The following is a 23,010-nucleotide window of genomic DNA, read 5'->3' as shown; positions in this document are numbered from 1 at the left end:
GTCAAGTGTTTGAGGCCAGATTTGAACTCAGGTCCTCCTGAATCTAGGGCTGATGCTTTATTCACTGCACCATCTAGCTGCCCCTGATACATATAATTCTTGAGAACTGTATCTCTATTAGGGAAAATAGGAGTATACATAGTCAGACGGTGTGGGTATAAATTTATTTTTATGTGATGATATTAAAAAATGGTTAAGGGGTGAAAAAAGAGGTTTGTACTAGGAGAAGAGAAAAGGGGAGGCAGAATGGAGTAATTACATTACATGGAGAGGTGCAAAAAGACCTATTTGAGTAGAGGGGAAGAAGGCATGGGGTGAACATGGTTTGAACCTTACTCTCATGAGATTAGGCACTAGGAGAGAATAAAATATACACTCAGGTGGGTATAAAATTTGCCTTACCCTGTAGAGAAATGGAGGGGAGAGGAAGAAAGGAGGGGCGGGTGATATAAGGGAAATCAGATTAAGATAGGCAGTGGTCAGAAATAAAACATTGGTAAAAAGGGACTGGGTAAAAGGAGAGGAAAAGAATAAACAAGGGGAAAATAGGATGGAAGTAAATGCACAGTTAGTGATCACAATTGTGAATGTGAATGGCATGAATCTCACATAAAACAGAAGTTAATAGCAGAGTAGATTAAAAACCAGAATCCAAGGAACAGCTGGGTGGCACAATAGATAAAGAACTGGCCTTAGATTCAGGAGGACCTGAGTTCAAATCCAGCCTCAGACACTTGATATGTACTAGCTGTGTGACCCTGGGCAAGTCACTTAACCCTCATTGCTCCACAAAAGAAAAATAAAACAAAACAGAATCCAACAATATGTTGCATACAAGAAACATATTTGAAGCAAAGAGATACACACAAAGTAAAGGAAAAAGGCTGAAATAGGATATATTATGCTTCATATGAAGTAAAAAAAGCAGGGGTAGCAATCTTTATTTCAGACAAGGCAAAAACAGACCTGATTAAAATAGATAAGGAAAGAAACTACATCTTGTTAAAAGGTACCTTATAGAATGAAGTAATGCCAACACTAAATATATATGCACCAACTAAGATAGCATCCAAATTCTTAAAGGAAAAGTAAAGTGAGTTACAAGAAGAAATAGACAACAAAACAATACTCGTGGGGAACCTCAACCACCCTTTCTCAGAACAAGAGAAATCTAACAGATAAATAAGAAAGAAGTTAAGGAGGTGAAATAGAAAATTTAGATATGATAGAACACTGGAGAAAACTAAATGGAGACAGAAAAAGAATATGCCTTTTATCTCAATGGTACATGGCACCTACACAAAAAATGACCATACATTAGGGCATAAAAACCTCACAGTCAAATGTAGAAAGGTAGAATTAGTAAATGCATAATTTTTCACATGGAGCAATAAAAATTTTGTATAATAAAGGGGCATGAAAAGGTAGACTAAAAATTAATTGGAAAGTAAATAATCTCATCCTAAAAAATGAGTGGGTCAAACAACAAATCATACAAACAAATAATTTAATCAAAGAGAATGACAACAATGAGACAACATGCAAAAACTTATGAAATGTAGCCAAAGCAGTTCTTAGGGGAAATTTTATATCTCTAAAGGCTTACATGAATTGAAGAGAGAAAGAGGAGATCAATGAATTGGTCATGCAACTAAAAAAGCTAGAAAAAACAAATTTAAAATCTCCCAATTAAATATCAAATTTGAAATACTGAAAATTAAAGGAGAGATTAACAGAATTGAAAGTAAGAAAATTATAGAACTAATAAATAAAACTAAGTGGTGATTTTTATGGAAAAAAAACAAGAAGGATCTAAGATGGTAGACAAGGTCACCCGGTGCGTTGTCTCCAAGATCCCGGTGCTGAAAACAAATGCTGGGCCCCGGGATCAGGAGTTGTGGGTGCAACGACTCAAGGAGGAGTTTCAGGCTCTTATTTGGTATGTGGAGAATAACAAGAATGCTGACATTGACTGGTTTTGACTGGAGTCCAACAAGGAAGGGACTAGATGGTTTGGAAAATGCTGGTACATCCATGACCTACTTAAGTATGAATTTGACCTGGAGTTTGATATCCCGATTACATATCCCTCTACTGCACCAGAGATTGCTGTCCCTAAACTGGATGGAAAGACAGCAAAGATGTATAGGGGTGGCAAAATATGTCTAACTGAACACTTCAAACCATTGTGGGCTAGGAATGTGCCAAAGTTTGGACTGGATCATCTTATGGCTCTGGGGTTGGGCCCTTGGCTGGCAGTAGAGATCCCAGACTTGATCCAGAAGGGGGTGATCCAACACAAAGAGAAGTAATACCTCTGCCTGAACTTCTGATGTACTTGGCTCCTGCCTCCTTCTGCTCTCACCACCTTCATCCACCCAGCTGATAGAGTTGCCCTTCTCTGCCTCTTGCCATGAAGTTGCAGTAACTGGGCCTATGGGTTGCATTGCTACAAATAAGCTTTGCCCTTACTGTATGCTGGGACTCATAGTCTGGCATCACTTGGGGACAGCTGGCAGACACTGGGATCATGATTCCACCACTTCCTCATTACTTGGAAAGATGTGAAGATCCTGGAGAGATGCAACATGAAAATTTATGTCACTTTATCTGCTGGAGGCAGTAGCTATGTCCTCCTTGAATAAAAGCTGCTTCCCCTGAAAACAAACAAACAAAAAAAAAACAAGAAAATAGATGAACATTTGGTTAATTTGATTTTTTAAAAAAGAAGAAAACTGGGAGCAGCTAGGTGGTGCAGTGCAGTGGTACATTATGTACCAGCCCTGGATTCAGGAGGACCTGAGTGAGTTCAAATCTGGCCTCAGAGACTGGACACTAACTAGCTGTGTGACCCTGAGCAAGTCACTTAACCATCATTTCCCAGAAGAAGACAAAAGAAGGAGAAAAAGAAAACAAAATTACCAGTATCAAAAATTAAAACGATGAATTCACCACCAATGAAGCTGAAATTAAAGTAATAATTAGGAACTATTTTGCTCAACCAATAAATGTGACAATCAAAGGGAAATGGATGATTATTTATGGATGAATATTTACAAATATATAAACAGCTCAGATTAACAAAAGAGGAAATAAAGTACTTAAATGAGCCTATTTTTGAAAAAAAAGAAATTGAACAAGCCATCAATGAACTGTCTAAGAAAAAATCTGCAGGACCAGATAGATTTACAAGTGAATTCTACCAAACATTTAAAGAAAATTAATTCTCATACTATATAAATTATTTGGAAAAATAGGTGGAGACCTGCCAAATTCCTTTTAGGAGGCAAATATGGTCCTGATACCTAAACCAGGAAGAGTCAAAACATAGAAAGATAATTATAGACAATTTTCCCAATGAATATTGATGCAAAAAATCAAAATTATATATTAGCAAAGAGTTAACAGCAATTTATCACCAGGATAATAAACTATGACCAGGTAGAATTTTATAGCAGGAATGCAGAGCTGGTTCAATATTAGGAAAACTATCATCATAATTGACTACATCAATAACAAAACTAACCAAAATCATTTGATTATCTCAATAGATACAGAGAAAACTTTTGACAAAAAATAACACCCATTCTTACTAAAAACACCAAAGAGTATATAAATAAGTGGAGCTTTCTTTAAAATAATAGAAGCATCTATCTAAAACCATCAGCCAGCATTATATCTAATGGAGGTAAGTTAGGAGCATTCCCAATAAGATCAGGGGTGAAACAAACGATGTCCATTATCATCATAATTATTCAATATTGTACTATAAATGTTAGGTTTAGCCGTAAGAGAAGAAGAAATTGAAGGAATTAGAATAGGCAAAGAGGAAACAAAACTTTCACTCTTTACAAATGATATGATGGTATACTTATAGAATCCCAAAGAATCAACTAAAAAGATCCTTGAAACAATTAACAACTTTATCAAAGTTGCAGGATATAAAATAAACCCACATAAATAATCAGCATTGCCATATATGAGAAATAAATCCTAGCACCAAAAGTCAGAAAGAAAAATTTTATTTAAAATAACTCTAAACAATATAAAGTATTTAAGAATCTACCTGCCAATGGGAGGCAGCTAGGTGGCGCAGTGGATAGAGCACTGGCCCTGGATTCAGGAGTACCTGAGTTCAAATCCAGCTTCAGACACTTGACACTTACTAGCTGTGTGACCTTGGGCAAGTCACTTAACCCTCATTGCCCAACCAAAAAAAACCAAACAAACAAACAAAAAAAAAAAGAATCTACCTGCCAAGACAAACCCAGGAATTATATTAACACAATCCCAAAACCTTTTTCACCCAAAAAAGTCAGATCAAAACAAATAGAAAACTATCTATTGCTCATGGGTGGACCAAGGTAATATAATAATGACAACTCTAGGTAAATTAATTTATTTGATGCCATTACAACCAAACTACAAAAAAAAAATTATTCAGCTAGACAAAATGATAACAAAATTAATCCAGAAGAACAAAAGGTAAAAATAATCAATTAATTAATTTATAAAATGTAAAGGATGGTGGCATAGTTGTAACCTATCTAAAACCATATTATACAGTGGCAACCATCAAAACTTTTTTGCACTGGCTAAGAAACAGAGTTGTGGATCAGTGGAAGAGGTTAAGTGCACAAAATACAGTAGGAAATGAGTAAAGCAATGTCCTGTTTGATAAACCCAAAGACTCTAACCCCTAGGATAGACACTCACTATTTGACAAAAACTGCTGAGAAAACTAGAAAATAGTATGCCAGAAATTAGGCATGAACTAACATCTTACATATATACCAAAATAAGGTCAAAATGGGTATATGATTTAGACATAAAGGGTGATTCCATAGGCAAATTAGAAGAAGAAGGAATCATTTACCTCTCAAATCTATGGAAAGGGGAAGAATTTATGACCAAAGATGAGATAGAGAACAGTATGAAATGCAAAATGAATAATTTAGATTACATTAAATTCAAAAGGTTTTGCAGAAACAAAACCAATGCAAGCAAGTTTAGAAGGAAAGTAGAAAGATGGGAAAGTTTTTTCCAACCAGTGTTTCTGATAAAGGTCTCATTTCTCAAATCTATAGAGAACTGAATCAAATTTATAATAATACAAGTCATTCAACAGTTAAGAAACATTCAGGAGGGGTGGAGTCAAGATTGGAGAGAAAAGGCAGTGACTCACCTGAGCTCCCCTCCAAACCCCTCCAAATACATTCAAATAATGTCATAAGAAAATTCCCAGAGCAGCAGAAAAGGACAGGGTGAAATAATTTTCAAGCCAAAGACAACTTAGAAGCTTGGCAAGAAAGGGTGAGAGTGGAGCACAGTCCAGTTCTGGCTGCCTCAGTACAGTTCTATCCCCAGGAAATGAGGAGCAGGCCTGGTCAGCCACTGAATCAACAATGGCAGTAATTGCTTCTGGAACTCAGCCCACAGAGGGTAAGAGGGTCGACAATTGGCCAGAAGGAGATTATAGGGGTCTTTTTACTACAACTGAGGCTGGACTCTGTTGCTTTGCCCATACTTGGATCTGGGTATCAGTCTTGGGTAGCAATCCCAAGACATGGAGGAGCACTAGTATGCCAGATCTTGTGGCCACAGTAGAGCAGGAAGCTCCTCATAGTTCCAGGGAAGAAAAACAACTTGTAGTCACTTGCAGACCAGAACACAAGTCAGTGGTAAACATACCTCTCCATAAATCATACCACCTCGGAAGAACTGAAAATTTACAAATCCCTAGAAGTATCTTTGAAGACAGCTGCATAATTCTCCTGAAGCTTGAGCCAGTGCACCCTCTACCCTAGAAGCAGAGCCCCACTTTAACAAAGAGGTAAAAATCAAGAAATAGGTTGGGAAAATGAGTAAACAGAGAAAATGTCAAAGGATATGAACAAATAGCTTTCAGATAAATAAATTAAAGCTATCTATAATCATATGAAAAATTTCTCAATTACTATTGATTAGAGAAATGTAAATTAAAACTATTCAGACATACAACCTCATACCTATCAGATTGGCTAATATGACAGAAAAGGAAAATGTCACAAGCTTTAGATGTGGGAAAATTGGAACACTAATGCACAATTGGTGGGGTTGTGAACTGATTCAACCATTCTGGAGAGTAATTTATAACTATGCCCAAAGGGATATAAAACTGCATACCCTTTGACTCAGTAATAACACTATGAGGTCTATATCCTAAAAAAAAATCATAAAAAAGAGAAAAGGACCCACATGTACAAAATAGTTATAGCTGCTCTCTTTGTGGTGGCAAAGAATTGGATATTTTGGGGATGTCCATCAATTGGGGAATGGCTGAAGGTTGAAGTATAAGAATGTGATGGAATACTATTGTGCTATATGAAATGATGAGCAAGCAGATTTCAGAGAAATCTGGAAAGATTTACATGAATTGATGCTGAGTGACATGAGCAGAACCAGGAGAATATCGTACACAATTAGAGCAATATTGTGTGGTGATCAACTGTGACAGATTTAGCTCTTCTCTGAAATAGAACTATCTAAGACTATTCCAAAAGACTTATGATGGAAAATTCTCTCCATACCAAGAAAAAGAATTATGGAGTCTGAATGCAGAATGAAGCATACTATTTTCACTTTGTTGTTGTTTTTATTCTTTTTTATTGCATTTTTCTCTTTTATTCTGATTCTTTTTTCCATAAAATGAATAATGTGGAAATAAGGCTCACATAATTGTACTGTGTAGCCTAGATCAGATTGCTTACCGGTTTTGGGATGGGGGAAGAAAGGGAAGAAGGGAGAAAAGTTTGGAACTCAAAATCTTATAAAAATGAATGTTGAAAACTATCTTTACATGTAATAATAAAAAAATAAAATACTATTAAATATTTTATAATATAGTTTGAGATCTTGGAAACCTGTTTCCATTTCATTACTGCACACACACACACTATACATATATAGATATAGATATAGATATAGACATAGATATGTTTATATATGTATATATGCTCTTGAATCAAAATCATTTGTTTCTCAAAATGAATTTTTAAAAAATGTTTTATCTAGCTATGTAAACTATCTCCTTGGTAATTAGATTGATATAAAAGTAGAACTGCAAATTGACTTTAGTATTATCATCATTGCTACTGTGTTTGCATGGCACAGCCAAGAGCACTGAATAATCCTCCAGCTATTTAGGTTGTTATTTCTTTCCTTTAGGAGCATTCTGAAATTAAATCTATACAAGTATCAAGTATGCCTTGGTAGATTGATCCTCATATGCATTTTATACTTATTTTGAATGAGATTCCCTTTTCTGTAATTGTCATCTGTTCTTTATTATTACATAGAAATGCTATTGTTTTTTGAAGCTTAGTCTTTTGTTTATTTTGTAGCTTATTACTTTATTGTGATGATTCAACCTTTTCTTTAAAAACTTTGCTAAACAGAAAATTAGAGGAAAGTTAGATATAAAATGGATAATTTTGATAACATGAAATTAAAAAGATTTTGTACAAATAAAATAAATATAACCAAGATCAGAAGGAAAAGAGAACATTGGGGCAATTTTTTATAGACAGTTTATCAGATACAAGTCTCATATCTTAAATATATAAGAAACTGTCAAATCTATAAGAATGTAAGTAATTCCCCGATTTATAAATAGTCAAAGTATATGAACAGGAAATTTTCCAATGAAGAAATCAAAATAATTTATAGTAATATAGAAAAAACATTCTTAATCATTAATGATTAGAGTAATACAAATTAAAGCAACCTTGAGATATCATTTTGCACCTACAAGATTGGCTAAAATTATTAAAGGGGGAAGTAACAAATGGTAAAGGGGATATGGGAAATTTTGAACACTAATTCATTGCTGGTGAAATTGTGAATATATCAAACATTTTGGAGGGCAATCTGGAATTATGCCCCCAAAGTTATTAAACTACCTATAGACCTTTGACCCAGTACTACTAATACTAGATCTGTTTCCCAAGATGATTAGGGGAAAAAGTAAAGACCCCATATATTCTAAAATGTTCATACCAGCTCTTTGTGGTGGCCAAGAACAGGAAATTTCAGGGATGTCCATCAATTGGGGAATGGCTGAACAAGTTTTGGGATATGATTGTGATGGAAAATTCTGTGCTATAAGAAATGAAGAGCTCAATGATTTTAGAAAAAAAATGGAAAGACACATGAAATAATGAAGAGCAAAATAAGCAGAACCAAAAGAACAATTTATATAATAGCAGCAATATTGTTTTGACTTACAACGGGTGAGTTATTTTGACTATTATAAATATCCAAATTAACTATAAAGGACATATGAAGAAAGACACTATCTGCTATAAATTTTAAAATGTAATAATAAAAAAGAGAAAATTACTACCTTCTCAGGCAAAAAATTCTATTTCTAGATAACTTTGTTAGTATTTTTCCCTTACTTTTATCTTAATATACTTCTTTTCAACTTCCACCACAGCACTCTATTTCCTTTCATTCAGTTTGAAGATTATAACATGATGGGAGGGTTGGGAGGAGACAATTATGATGAAGGAAGTCAATTAGGAAATCTTGAGGATGATAGCTTGGCAAGTGTTTGTTTCCCTACTGAAAATTCATATTAGTTATTCTTTCTCTGCTGAAAGATTGGGAAGGCAATGTTCTTTATAAACTCCAAGGGATCTGATTACTCTATAAACTATGTCAAAAAGAAAAGGAACCAACCCTTTATTTATTTTTTCCAATTGCAGTCCCATCTGGGTTATTTTTCTAAATTTGTACTCAGTTTCTATGGGCCTCATACTTTAGAAACACTGGCTAACTCCTCCGCTACCCACAAGCACCTCTTTATATTGTCAAAATAGACAATATTATGATAATTCTATAGCTAATTAGAAGGGGATATCTCAGGCACAATCTTACAAAACCAACTTTACCATTGGCCACTTATGCATTTCAGTTTGTCCCTCAATATTTCCCAATAGACAGATATACCCGTCTTCTCAATATTAATGAAAGACATGATGACCCCTTCCTAAGTGGTCTTTTCCCTCATCCTTGAATAGAAAACACACACACACACACACACACACACACACACACACACACACACACTTCATATAGGAGACAGAAGCCAGACAGCAAACTGCTAGAAGTGAGGAATGGGCTTCATACCATATTCCTAATGTCAAATTATTCTTTAGCAAAAGGAGAGCATTTCAGTTACCCAAAGACCAAAGAGTACATGCTATTGAGAACAATGACCTGTAAAGAGGAAAATTTCCTCCCTGTTATTCATTAAGCCTGGGGAATTTGAGTAGATCAGAAGTACTTTTATCTCTTCATTGATCTGGCGATGTTCCAGAAGGCAAGTGCAGCCTAACCACCTCCCCAAAGGTTTTCTCCCCTCTTATCTGTGAATCTATAACTACCCTCAAATAAAAATGTAATTTAGCTTGCCAAAAATATTCTTTTAATTAAATAATATGTATTGATAACACCTTTATTTTGCTCATTTTGTGTATTTTCTCCACTCTGGATTAAAATTACTGCCTGACAGTTGAGACTGTTAAAGTATCTTTAAAAAAAATTTAGGGGCTGGCTAGGTGGCACAGTGGATAGAGCAGCGGCCCTGGATTCAGGAGGACATGAGTTCAGATCTGGCCTCAGACACTTGACACTTACTAGCTGTGTGACCCTGGGCAAGTCACTTAACCCCAATTGCCTAATAAAAAAAAGAAAAGAAAAGAAAAAAGAAAAAAAAACATTTCATTTTTCCTCATTTCTAGGGCTAAAAAATAATTGGCTCTTTCTTTAGAAGGTCTCATCTAATGTCTAAAAGTCACCATTTATCTCCTGTAGTTTAGTCTACTCTTATCATCTCAAACTGATTTGTTTATTTGGTCCCATATCATATCGCCAAAAGTGGTGAGAAAATTTACTAAGCATAAACATTAATAATTGACATTCCTCCCTCAAAAGATTACACATATATATGTATGTATATATGCTTATATATGCATGTGAATCTGTACATATGTGTATATACACATATACATATACATATACAATTTCTAATCTTTCTGTCATCTTTTCTTCCTGACTCTTTTCTAATCACAGTATCTATCCTTTTGTCCACCTTTAATCCCCAAGTAAAAATTCAAATTATTTTAAAATACAAGTGAATTAGTCAAACAACTGGAAAATAAATTTTTGATGAAAAAGAAATTTCAACATGCTCTTTTATGAAAAGATATGCCACAGCTGTTATACTGTGTTTTTACTTTTAATTTATTTATTTTCATTTGAAGGAATGGGCACAATGTCCCTGAAGGCTTGGGAAAACTCAACACTACCATCTATGCAATTCCACATGGGCTCACTTCTCTGTTAGGAAAAAGAGTTCTGCCTAAATACACAGGATGTTTCTACGTCATATGCTGTAATACAGGGGCATTTGGAAAATCCTTCTTGGAAGAGATCTTTTTCTTTAATTGCCTAAAAAAGTCATTCACTGGATATTGTCTTGTGCTGAAACCATCTGGGCAGGGAATTGACAATCTGGAAAAGTAGTGCAGTAGAGTGTTCTGTGCTTCACTGCTACTGGACAATGCCACCAATCAAACTCAAGCAGATGTGCTAACCATTTTGTGAGTTGCCTCCTGTGCATCTGAAGGCTCAGCTGAAATGAGGTCTGTTCTGTTACACCAAACGAAGATGGAAAAAGCCCATAATACTTCAACTAGGATTATGGCCTTAAGTCTTTCATGGAAAAACAACAACAACAACAAAAAAAAAAAAAACATCCACAGGGCATCAATAAATGAACTCACAATGTGACTTTTGCATCTTGAAATTTTTGTATTCAATTTTAATCAAAACTAAAATCGTAATTTCAAGAAACTAATAAGGAAAATAAACAGTAATTTCACTAGCATGGGTAACACCTTTCTTGGAGCTTAAATCACCTACATAGGGCAGCACTTACTTTGATAATAAAAATATCATTAATAGCTATTATTATTATAGCTAGCATTTATATAGCACTTACTAAATGTCAAGCACTATGCTAAGTGCCTTACAAATATCTAATTTATTTGTTACAACCACTCTAGGAGTTAAGTACTATTATTATCCCCATTTTGCAGGTCAGAAAAGCTAGTAAATATCTGAAGCTGGATTTGAATTCATGTCTTTCTGACTTCAAAGCCAGCATTTGGTTCTATCCAATACAACCTATAACTAAGTAAGTCTTGGAGGAGGTGGCATATTGCCTGAGGTATAAAGAGGTTTAAGTGGTGTGTCTAGGGACATACACTTCAGAGAAAGGAAATAGGATTTGTCTAAGAGTGCTCTTTCTGATTCTAAATCAAATAATCTATCCACTTTACTTCATTGCTTTCATCCAAAATTTACACCATAGGAAAAACGTATGTACATTTCAATGAGTCAAACTTTTATAGAGCCTAAAAGGGTATGCTAACATAGAGGGAATGGTACCAGACCTGTTATTTCATTGATATGAGGAACTCTGTTGCTGAAACTTCCCTTAACAACTCGGGTCATAATCTTCTCCATAATTTATAGTTTTAGTTGCCTAGAACACTGAGAATTTAAGTAAATTTCTGGGGTCATCAAGCCAGTATGTATCACAGAATGGACTTGAACCCAAGTCTTTATGCTCAGGGCCTAACTCTCTACTATGCTATAGCTCCTTCTTATAATAAAATATCATAGATATTTAAGAAGAGAGTGGCTCTTGCCTTTAGCCAATTTACCATTGAATTTATCAATGCAACATTCCATCAAATGATTCCTACTGTGACAAAGGAGTGCCTCCTTTAGCCTTTGTCAATGTGTCACTCAATTTCTTTTTCATTCCCTTTACTTAGTCACAAGCATCTGTAATGTTATTGCTTCATGTGAGAAAACCATCTTTCTTCACTCGAAGCACAGGGGGGACTGTGAGAATTGGAATTGCACCCCCTACTAGAGCAATACTATAGGGAAGCTTTGCCATGAGGAGAAAGTGTGTGATTTAGAGACCATGTGACTTTAGTGTCCAGAAGTTACATCTATAGAACCACTTGTGGGAATTGTCAATCAGAGCTACCAGCCAATTAGCTTGGAGATGTGGGTGTGTGGACAGCCCTGTTTCCTGCTGGAGAGGAGGTTTCTGGGAGGAGGAAGGAGCGATAGGTCTCTCTTTCACCCGGGACCTCTTTCTGAGTGGAGCTGAGATGCTGGCTCCCTGAGATAGATAGATGAAGGAATCTTGGCCTCTTTCTCTCTCCTCACCAAATTCTTATGCTTCTTAATAAATGCTTAAAAGTCTAAACTCTTGCTAAAGCTTATAATTTATGGAAAATATTCATTAGATTTTTAGACAGTCTAGCTAGAATTTTATCCCCATGCAGATAGAAACTTTACACTACAAATCTTAATGATGCCATGGATTGGATGCTGGGCTTTCAAAAGATGTGCCAACATAGTATAACCTCCAGTGGGTCCTACTAAACTTGATTTTAGAGTTTTGTGTTGTACTATATATCTATGTATGAAGACCACTCTTAGTAAAATTTCAGATAAATAGATAAATTAGATATTAAACCTAATTGTTAGAGTTTTAGAAAACAGGTTATAATTATTTTTGGACCTCAAACTCATGAACTAGTCTATTGAGAAATGAAAAATATGCCCACACAGACAAAGAGGATCCTTGAAATATTGGAGTGATTACAATAGGAGAACCAAGGCAAATAAAGTCCTATAAGATGGGGATAAAAGAGGCTTCTACCTCACAGGTCTGTTGGGATAATCACATGAAATAATATATGTAAAGGGCTTGGCAAAAGTTAAAGCTCTATATAAAAGTTAGCTATCATAATGAAATATTGTATTTATATAAAACCATTAGAATCAAGTTCAAATAATGCATTGTTGGTGGAGATCTAAACTGATCCAACCATTCTTGAGAGCAATTTGGATCTATGCCCAAAGGGCTATGGGACTGTGCATATCCTTTGACCTAGTAATACCACTACTAGGTCTGTATCACAAAGAGATCATAGAAAAGGGAAAAGCACCCACATATACAAAAAAAAAACCTTAAAGCAGCTCTTTTTGTGGTGGCAAAGAATTGGAAATCAAGGGAATACCCACCAATTGGGTTGTGGCTAAACAAGTTGTGGTATATGAATGTAATGGAATACTATTGTGCTATAAAAAATGGTTGAGCAGGAGGATTTCAAAGAAACCTGGAAGCACTTGCATGAACTGATGATGAGTGAGAGGAGCAGAACCAGGAGAACATTGTATAAAGTAACAGCAACATTGTGTGATGATCAACTGTGATAGACTTGGCTCTTTTCAGCAGTGCAATGATCAAAAACAATTTCAAAGTACTTATGATAGAAAATGTTCTCCACATCCAGAAAAAAGAATTGTGGATTCTGCATGCAGATTGAACCATATTGTTTCTACTTTTTGGCTGTTTTTTCCCTTCTTATTTGAGGTTTTTCCCTTGTGCTCTGATTCCTCTTTCACAATATGAATAATGCAGAAATATGTTTAATGTGATTGTACATATATGACCTATAACAGATTGCTTTCTGTCTTTGGGGGGGGGAGGGAAGGGAGGTTGGGAGAAAAATTTGGAACTAAAAATCCCATGAAAAAATGTTAAAAACTATCTTTACATGTAACTGGAAAGTAATAAAATATTTTTATTAAAAAAAAGGAATCAAGTTCCTGAGGATAAGACTACATCCCATTTTATAATAGTAAGGTAAAGAATAAGGGCTTAACCAATAAAAACTTCACAGACCAGAGATGGTTAAAGCTCAAAGATACAAAAGGGGAAATTTTAGCATAAGATTGGAAGATAAAATAAAAGACAATAGGTAACTCAGATGAAGTTTCACATGTTAAAAATTACAAAGCAATCATTACTGTGGAGTTCAGTTGATTATTTTGCCCATGAGATATGGATTTGATGTTTAGGTCATGAGATCCAGCATTTTCAGAAGGGATAAGAACAATACCATCTCATAATTTTGTTTTCTTGTTTAAAAGTTCCTTTGTTTATTGTTTACAATGCTATATGTAGCCTGACACTAGGATTAAATTAGTCAAAAGTATTTTTTGAACACCTACTGTGTGGACAAACTATGACTGGTGCTATCTATGGTCATGAAGATTACTTCTCTTGAATGGAGCCAAGATGGTAGACCAACAGAAGCACCATCCATACCTGAGTTTTTTCCATTTTCCCCCAAACAATTTTAAAATAACACTTTAAGTTGATAAATGAATGAATGAACACACAAATAAATAGATGGATGAAGAATTGAATAAATATAAAAATGAATGAATGAATGAGTGAGAGAATGAGTCAATGAATCAATGAATGAATAAAAGGAACCTGAGTCTTGGGCCATCATTCCCCACACCTTGGGATTACAATTTCATTATACTAATAGCTGTTAAAAACACAATAAAAAAAATGAATAAGCAAAGGACATAGAACCCAACCATAGGTAACTACTATGGCTATAGAGGAGATCTGGGTTCATATTCAGAGGAAGATAATGTAGCTTTTAAAAAAAAGCCTCTCTGTTTTCAATGAGAAATGTCAAATGGTTCCATACACAAAGAGTTCTTGGAAGAATTTTAAAAGAACTTTAAATATCAAATAACAAATATTGAGGAAAAAAATAGAAAAAAAATAAGAACAATCCAAGAAAATCAAGAAAATTATGAAAAGAAAGTTAACCAACTTGAAATAGAGAATCAAAAACTTAAGGAAGAAAATAATTCCTTGAGAATTAGAATTGGGCAAAGGGAAGTAATGAAAAATAATAACAAACAAACAAAAAAAGAAAAGTTAATTATCTCATCAAAAAACAAACTGATCTGGAGAACAGTGTGGATAAATAAAATAAGAACAGTTAGACTACCTGAACATTGTTATTTTAAAAAAAGAATCTTGATATAATACTATAAGAAATTATCAAGGAAAATTGACCCAAATAGTTCTAGAACAAGAAGGCAAAGCAGAAATAGAAAAAAAAACCCCAATGATCACCACCTGAAAGAGATCCCACAGAGAAAACTTATAAGAATATCATCCCAAGTTTCAACTCCCTAAGGACAAAATATTGCAAACAACAGGGAAAAAAACAATTTAAATACCATGGATCAAGAATAAGGATTAGAGAAAACCTAGCACCTACTACCTTGAAGGACCAATAGGTCTTGGAATAATATATTTCATAGAGCAAAGGAGCTAGGGTTACAACCAAGGGTAACTTACCCAGCAAAGTTCAATATAATCCTCAATGAAAGAAAGGACATTTAACGTAGTGAAAGTATTCGAGGTCTTTGTGACACAAACAGCAGAACTTAATAGAAAATTCAACTCATACGATCCAAGAGAAATATATGTTAAACATTAATAACCTATTATAAGGGACTCAATAATGTAAATTGTTTACTTCTTATACATGAAAATGTTATCAGTACTCTTAAGACTGTAATTTGAAAGAAATATTGGGGCTTAGCTGTATATGATGAGATGATTCTAAAAAAATACAACTGTATAAGGACAGGTAAAAGGGAGTAATTATACAAATGATGCATAAGAGGAAGAACTGATACAGAAGAAGCTATTAGGGGTACTAAGTAGTGCTGGAAACTTCCTCTCATCAGGAATGTGTCAAAGATGGAATACGTGTTTGTGTGTGTGTGCGTGTGTGTGTGTGTGTGTGTGTGTGTGTGTGTGTGTGTGTGTGTAAAATGTTTCTAAATTCAGAAAGAAACAAGAGGGCCAGGGAAAGGGCAAGAGAAGAGGAAAAATAAGGGATTCTTAGAGGGATGGGGAGATTAAAGAACAGGAAGGCAACATAGCAGGTAGAAGTAAAGTAGAGGAGTGGAGACAGATAGAGAAATAGGGTAAGGAGGATAATGAAGAAAAATAGGAAGAAGGAAAATATGCAGCAAGTAATTATAGCTTAGAATGTGAATGGCATGAATTTACTCACAAAATCAAAATGAACAGCAAATTAAACATCTGAATTCAACAATATGTTGTTTTCAGTAAACACAATAAAAATGAGAGATACACACAAAGAAAATATAATGGGCAGGAGTAGAATTTATCATGCAAAAAACCCAGGGTAGTAATCATGATGTCAGAAAAAGGTAAAGTTAAAAAAGATTTAATCAAAAGAGAAAATAGGGAAATTACATTTTGTCAGCAATATTATTCAATATCACTTTAGACCATTTAAAATAACTAGACAGAATCAAATACCTGAGAATATACTTGCCAAAATAAACACAGGAACTATATGAACATAAATATAATACACTTTTACTTTTTATACAAATACAGGTCTAAACAATTGTAGTTATATTTATTGTTCATACATAGGTAAAGCCAATATAATAAAACATGACAATTTTACCTAACTAATCTAATTATTCAATGCCATCCCAATTAAATTCTTGAAAAATTATCTGAGTTAGAAAAAATAATGTCAATTTGGAAAAACAAAAGGTCAGGAATTTCAAAGAAACTGGGAGGGGGAAAGATGTAAAGGGAATAGATTTGGCATCATCAGACCTTAAACTATTTTATAAGGCATGGGTTTTCTTGAAGTGTAAAATGGAGAATTTTGGCTATTTTAAATTAAAATTTTCTTGTATGAAAAAATCAATGTAGCCAAGAATGGAAAGGATGAAGAAAATTGTGAAGAAATCTTCATAGACAATCTCTCAGATAGGATGTGATTGTGTTGGGATACTGCTGTAGTGTAGGAAATCATGAGATGATTAATTTAGAAAAATATGGAAAGACTTGGTCCTTATGAAGGAAGATGAAGGGCTTACATGAACTGTGCTGAGTGAAGTGATCAGAAACAGGGGAACATTGTAAACAGTAACAGCAACATTGTGCAATGATCAACTATGATAGACTTAGCTCTTAGCAATACAATGATCCAAAATCATTCCAAAAGGTTCATGATGAAAATTGCTATCTACATCCAAAGAAAGAACTATTGCAGACCAAAACATGCTATTTTCACTTTCTGTTTTTTTTATCTTGTTTCCATTTTGTTCTGTTTCTCCTTTCACAAATTGACTGATGTGCATGGGTATGTGCACCAAAAAATAAGATAAAATTATTATAGACAATATAAAATACTTCAGAGTCTCTTTATCAAGACAAACCTAGGACCTATATGAACACAATTACAAATAACTTTCAAACAAACACAGTTTTTAACTGGAAAAATATTAATTTATATTGATAGACCAATCCAATATAATAAAATAACAATTCTACCTAAATTAATTTACTTATCCAGTGTCATACTAATTAAACAACCAAAGTATTTTTTAGAACTATGCCCAAAGTGGTATAAAATTGTGCATAGCTTTTGATCCAGTTATTCCCTACTAGATCCTCTCCCAAGGAGATTCAAGAAAAGGAAAGGGACTTATATGTACAAATTTTTTTATGGCAGCTCTTTTTGTAGTGGCAGAAATTGGAAATTAAGTAGATGCCCATCAATTGGGAAATGATCAAATAAACTGTAGTATATTATTGTGATGGAATATTATTGTAATATAAAGAGGAAAAGCAAGATGGTTTCAGAAATAAATTGGAAGATTTATATGAACTGATGCACAGTGACGTAAGAAGAATCAAAAGAACATTTTATACAGAACCAGAAATATTTTAACAATGACGAACTGTGAAAGACTGCTTCTCTTCTCAGTAACATGATCCATGAGAATTCCTAAAGACTCATGATGAAAAATGCTCTCCACCTCCAGAAAGAGAATTGTTTAATTCAGAGTTCAAATTGAAGTATGCTTTTTTAATTCTCCGTATTTTTCTTGCTTTATGTTTTTGTTTTTACAACATGGCTAATTTGGAAAAATGTTTACATTACTTTAAAATATATAAGTGATGTCATGTTGTTTGCCTTCTCAATGGGGGGGGTTGAGATGGAGGGAAATAATTTAAATCTTTTTTTAAATCAATGTCAAAATTTTTAATTAAAAAAAAAGATTATAAAAGCAACCAAAGCCATTATTCTTGCCATTGAGATATCTAGGGAGAGACTACTTATGTCCATGAAACAAATAGTGAATAAATAATATAAAATAGCATTTTATTAGATACTATGTTCTGACAGAGATGTCAAATCCTACAGGAAACCAGAGCAGGGAAAATTGTATAGAAAATGTAATTCCAAATAAGGAATTAAGAGGCAGAGGGGCATTTGTTCAAACTTTATTACTGAGTATATCTCTGTGACCTCAAGCGAGTAAACGACCTCTCTAGTTCTTAGTTTGCTTCCCTATAAAATTAAGTAGTTAATGTTAGATGATATCTAAGTCCCTTTTATATTTCCTATTTTTCCCTAGACTGTTCTCCCACCCTTTTTGATGGCATTGAAGGAAAATATTGTTAGCCATTTATCATAAGAAAGCACCTGGAGATTTTGTGATTTTGGTGCTTTGTCTTCAGTAAAACTGGAGAGGATCCCTCCCCCACTTAGGATTATATAACGTAGGATGGAAAGGAATTTTAATGATCATATAGTCGTACCCCCTTCTTTTACAGATGACAAAACTGAGACTTTGCAAGGTCAATTTGCAGAACCAGGATTTGAATGTTTCTCTTCTGGGCTCATTCCAGGTTTCTTCAACATGGGGCTTAGTACTCTGTGTGCCTATTTAGAAGGCATCAAATAGGGCATAATCAATAAAGATAATGTAGCAATGGAGAAGTGGGAAGTCTTTAATCCAGAATCCAAAATGAGTCCTAACCAAATTGTAGACAAAGTTTGCCGTACACTTTTCATTCCACACCCTCTTACATATTTTCTTTGACCCCATCTTTACAGTCTTCTGCTGCCCTTCCAGGCTCTGAGTGCCCTAAGGTCACACACTGATGCAGCTCACCTAGAATAATTCTTTTCAGGCAAACTTCTGTAATTCAAAGTCCTCTCCATTTCTTCAGTGCTCCAATTTCAAAAGTCTAAATTTCAAAACTTCAAGCATCTATGTTTTCATTGATGCCATACACTCTATCAACCACACATCACACCCCTTCTATAAATTGGTGGCTAGTTTTGGAGAGTGGCTGAAACTGAAAAATTCATTATCCTGTGAGCTGCTCAAGTGCTGAGCTATGTAGGTCTTGAGAAGACAAACAAACAGACCTTCACCAGGTCCATAATCAAGACTTTTCAAACAGGCATTGTAGCACTTCCCAGAACTTATACTTGACCAGCAAAGAAGATAGGATCAATTCTACCACATAAAAAAAGCCATTAAGGATGGCTTTAGTAGTGAAATTACCACTGCCATTGTTCATTCATTTTAGTCATGTCCGACTCTTTGTGTCCCCATTTGGGTTTTTTTGGCAAAAATACTAGAGTGGTTTGTCATTTTCTTCTCCAGTTCATTTCATAGATAAGGATGATTCCAGGCCTGGTGTTCTATCCAGTATGCCACCTTGCTGCCATGGAATTCACACCATGGTATGACTAATAACAGAATAATCTACTATCTCTCTAAGAATAAGTAGTTTTTCAAAGATATATATTTGGCCATGTACTTTAAACATAGGCATGTCTTAGAATACCACTAAAGAGATCTCAGGCATCCTCAATATACTACTTGAAAAGATAGGTTTGGCACCTCCCAGAATCCTTCAATTCATATCATGATCAATAAGTCTATAAATATCTATTAAGCACTTATTTTTTTTCATGCACTGTGCTGTGCACTGGAGAAACAAAAAGAGGCAAAATATAGTCCTGCCCTTAAGGACCTTATAATCTAATGAAGGAGACAATATGCAAACAATTATATACAAAACAAACTATATATAGGATAAACAGGAAATAATTAACAGAGAGAAGGCACTGGAATAAAAAAAGAGTTAATGAAGGTTTCCTATAGAAAGTGGAATGTTAATTTGGATTTAAAAGAAGCCAACAGTGGTTGAGAGGAGAAGAGAGAGAATTCCAGGGATGGGGGTCAGTCAGAAAGAATTTCCAGAGCCTAGAGATGGAGTGCCCTGTTCATGGAATAGCCAGGAGGCCAGTGTCATTCAATCTAAGAGGACTGGTCATGAGTAAGATGCAAGAACATTGGAAAGGTAAGTAGGGGCTAGGTTATGAGAAGCTGTGAATGCTAAACAGACCATTTTATATTTTCTCCCGAGGGCAATAGGAAGCCATTGGAGTTTATTGAAAGGGAGGTGACATGATGGAATCGCTAAGGGAAATTAATGACATTTGGGGGGAAAGCATGCTAAAAAAATGAAATGTCTTGCAGTGTTAAAATATAAAACTCTTCAGTACCACTATTCCAAATCTCATTTGCACTGGTTAATCTGGTTCTGAGTGGATGGCTATCTACTTCTCCCCATCAGGGTTATAGGGATAGGCCTGGAGTTGAGGGCTGTTTCTAACAATATTTATCATAAGCTCCTATTGATTATCAATTAGCCAGCCAAATTTAATTAGCTTTTAATTAGGGCATTTACTAAGCAAGTGTAATAAGAACTGTTGGTAGGAAACCAATTACCACAACAGAATTACAGAGAAAGTCCAAAGGAAAGCTAAACTACCTTAGAAAGTATATATGGGAAAAAGTAACTCACAATTGCTGCTTTCTTCAAGGTCTTTTCTCCATTTAGAGTTCCAACGAATTTCCATTTTAGTGTGTATAGTTGTCTGCTCTACAGTGAAGGCCAAGCCCTTGCAGAATCTTGAAATTGTTTTCTCTTTTTGAAACAAAACATGATCTTGTTGTTTATTAATGGCCTAGTCTCTGATACACATCCCCCTCCCCCTGACTGCCCTCTGATTATAGGAACAAAGATCTGGCTCCTCAAATATTCCTAAGGTTTAACTGTAAGAACAGGTATTGGAGAGCTACCACTACAACCTCTTTCTCTGATATACATGGGCCCAGAAGTATATAAGATTCTTTCAACCAATTTTCATACATTTCTTCATCTAATTTTGTACAGTCACTCACTTGTACAAATGGTAACATTTCATCCCTTCCCAACTTGATTAAGTAGATATTTTAACAGCTGGTTTATGCCTTCAATTAAATAATTGATTCAATAAAGACATCTAGGAATTGCTTCCATTTATTTTATATTTTTGATTAATTGATTCTCTAATTCAATCAAAGATGTGTTCATATCTGAAAAATCTTCTGGTTAGTTACATTAACTTTGGATGGAGTTATGGCCCATCCTCTTATAGGTGAAAAAAGTGAATCATAGGTAGCTAGATGACTAAGTAGTATGGTGAATGGAGTATAGAAAGAGGAGTCAGGAAGATCTATATTTAAATCCTGCTTCAGGCATTTGGTAGCTGTGTTAACCCTCAGCTAGTACTCAACCTCTGTTTGCCACAGTTTCCCATTCTATAAAATGGGGATAATAATAGCATGTACTTGCCAAAGTTATTGTGAAGATAATATGATATATGTAAAATGCTTTGGAGATCTCAAAGTATTATGTAAATGCTAGCTATAATATTAATTATTATTCTTATTATGATTATATCACTAATGAGGGTTGCTCCAAATACTCAAGATACTTGCTAACTCTTGTCACAACTCTAGAGTTGGAAGGGATATTAATGTTTAACCATATCATTTTGCAGATGAGGAAACAGGCCTATATGTGTTAAAGAACTTGGTCAAGTTCCTACAGGTAATAAATGGTTTAGATTTAAGCCAAGTTCCTCTGACCAACTTATGCACTGTAAAAATGTGAACTGGTGCTGGGTTGTTTGTTTTTGCTTATTTTGTTTTAAAATAGGAGGTAAAAAAAAATCCTGATAGGGTTTTAAAACTATAAAATTGAGAAATCCCAAGGAAATGTCAATCATTGTCTGAGTATGTTGAATATTTTTCATACAATAATGAAACATAAGCTACTTAATTAACTTTAACAGCACAGATAAATATCTTATAATAGAAAGAACAAAACCGAAGTAGAATAAGTGTGGATTTTCTTTATTATTTGAAGTAAAACAACTGTGTTTCCCCATTGTCTGTCAAAGAGTCTGAACTTGGTTAACAAAAAAATTACAAATTTTCATTTTGCTTTGTCAGTAGATCTGGGGCCTATACCTCTTACTGAAATGTCATTTCCACAATTTATGAGAGATTTATTATCTGTACCAGTTCTGTGATGAGAAATACAGTAATGTTTTAACTTTAATCTGCATGAATGTTTTCTGCACTCTTGATAGTACAAAAACCCCTTATGGACAGAAAGGTAACTCCATGCAGAAAGTGTAAAAAGATTAATAAATATGAAAATTCTCACCAGTCAATCATGAGTGCAGAACCACAGCTCATTACTTTCCTTAGCCTTTTTCTCTCTAAGTTTTAAGTCATAGAGCTTTTCTTGTCAATTTGTCCCTCCAACTAATGAGAAGTTGAACCTTAAGTAAGGAAATAGTATTGCCCATGACTGTTAGTCTAAAGTACTCTAGAAGTGGAAGGGAGTTTGGTCAAACTATTTTCACTATACAACAGTTGAAATATTTTGAGAGAACCTCTAATTTCAGAGTTCTATCATGGTCCATGTCATAGGTCCCTCAGGAATAAAAAAGAGATCTGTGATTTTATAGATAAAGAAAACTTCAAGTTTGCTTCTCTACCCATTTCCAGGACCAGTCAAGGTATATCTGTCACTGAAGATTCCTGGGTACTCTGAGAAAATTGGTGTCTCTGTTCCTACCACTATCAGTTTGAGTACGCACCAACTGTATTGTCATTTTAGCTTCTAGTAACTAGTTTTTTAATTACATTTAACTACTTAACATTAGTTAGCTTTTTAAAGGGAGAATATTTCATTTGAAGTTATGGCAAGAACAACAAACTTAGAAACATTTCCAACCCAACACCTTGGGGTTCCACTATTAACTCAATTCCTATGTAGCAATGGTCCCAACA

The 23,010-nt window shown here is 34.5% G+C and overlaps 1 pseudogene; it reads left to right on the top strand.

Moving 5' to 3' along the window:
- Window positions 1-1,817: 1,817 nt before the first annotated feature.
- On the top strand, window positions 1,818-2,381 carry LOC122750643 (annotated as a pseudogene).
- The last annotated feature ends 20,629 nt before the right edge of the window (window positions 2,382-23,010 follow it).

Source organism: Dromiciops gliroides, chromosome 3, assembly GCF_019393635.1.
Source record: "Dromiciops gliroides isolate mDroGli1 chromosome 3, mDroGli1.pri, whole genome shotgun sequence".
NCBI lineage: Eukaryota > Metazoa > Chordata > Mammalia > Microbiotheria > Microbiotheriidae > Dromiciops > Dromiciops gliroides.
The sequence above is the reverse complement of the archived record's forward strand: the minus strand, read 5'-3'. Positions and strand labels throughout refer to the sequence as shown.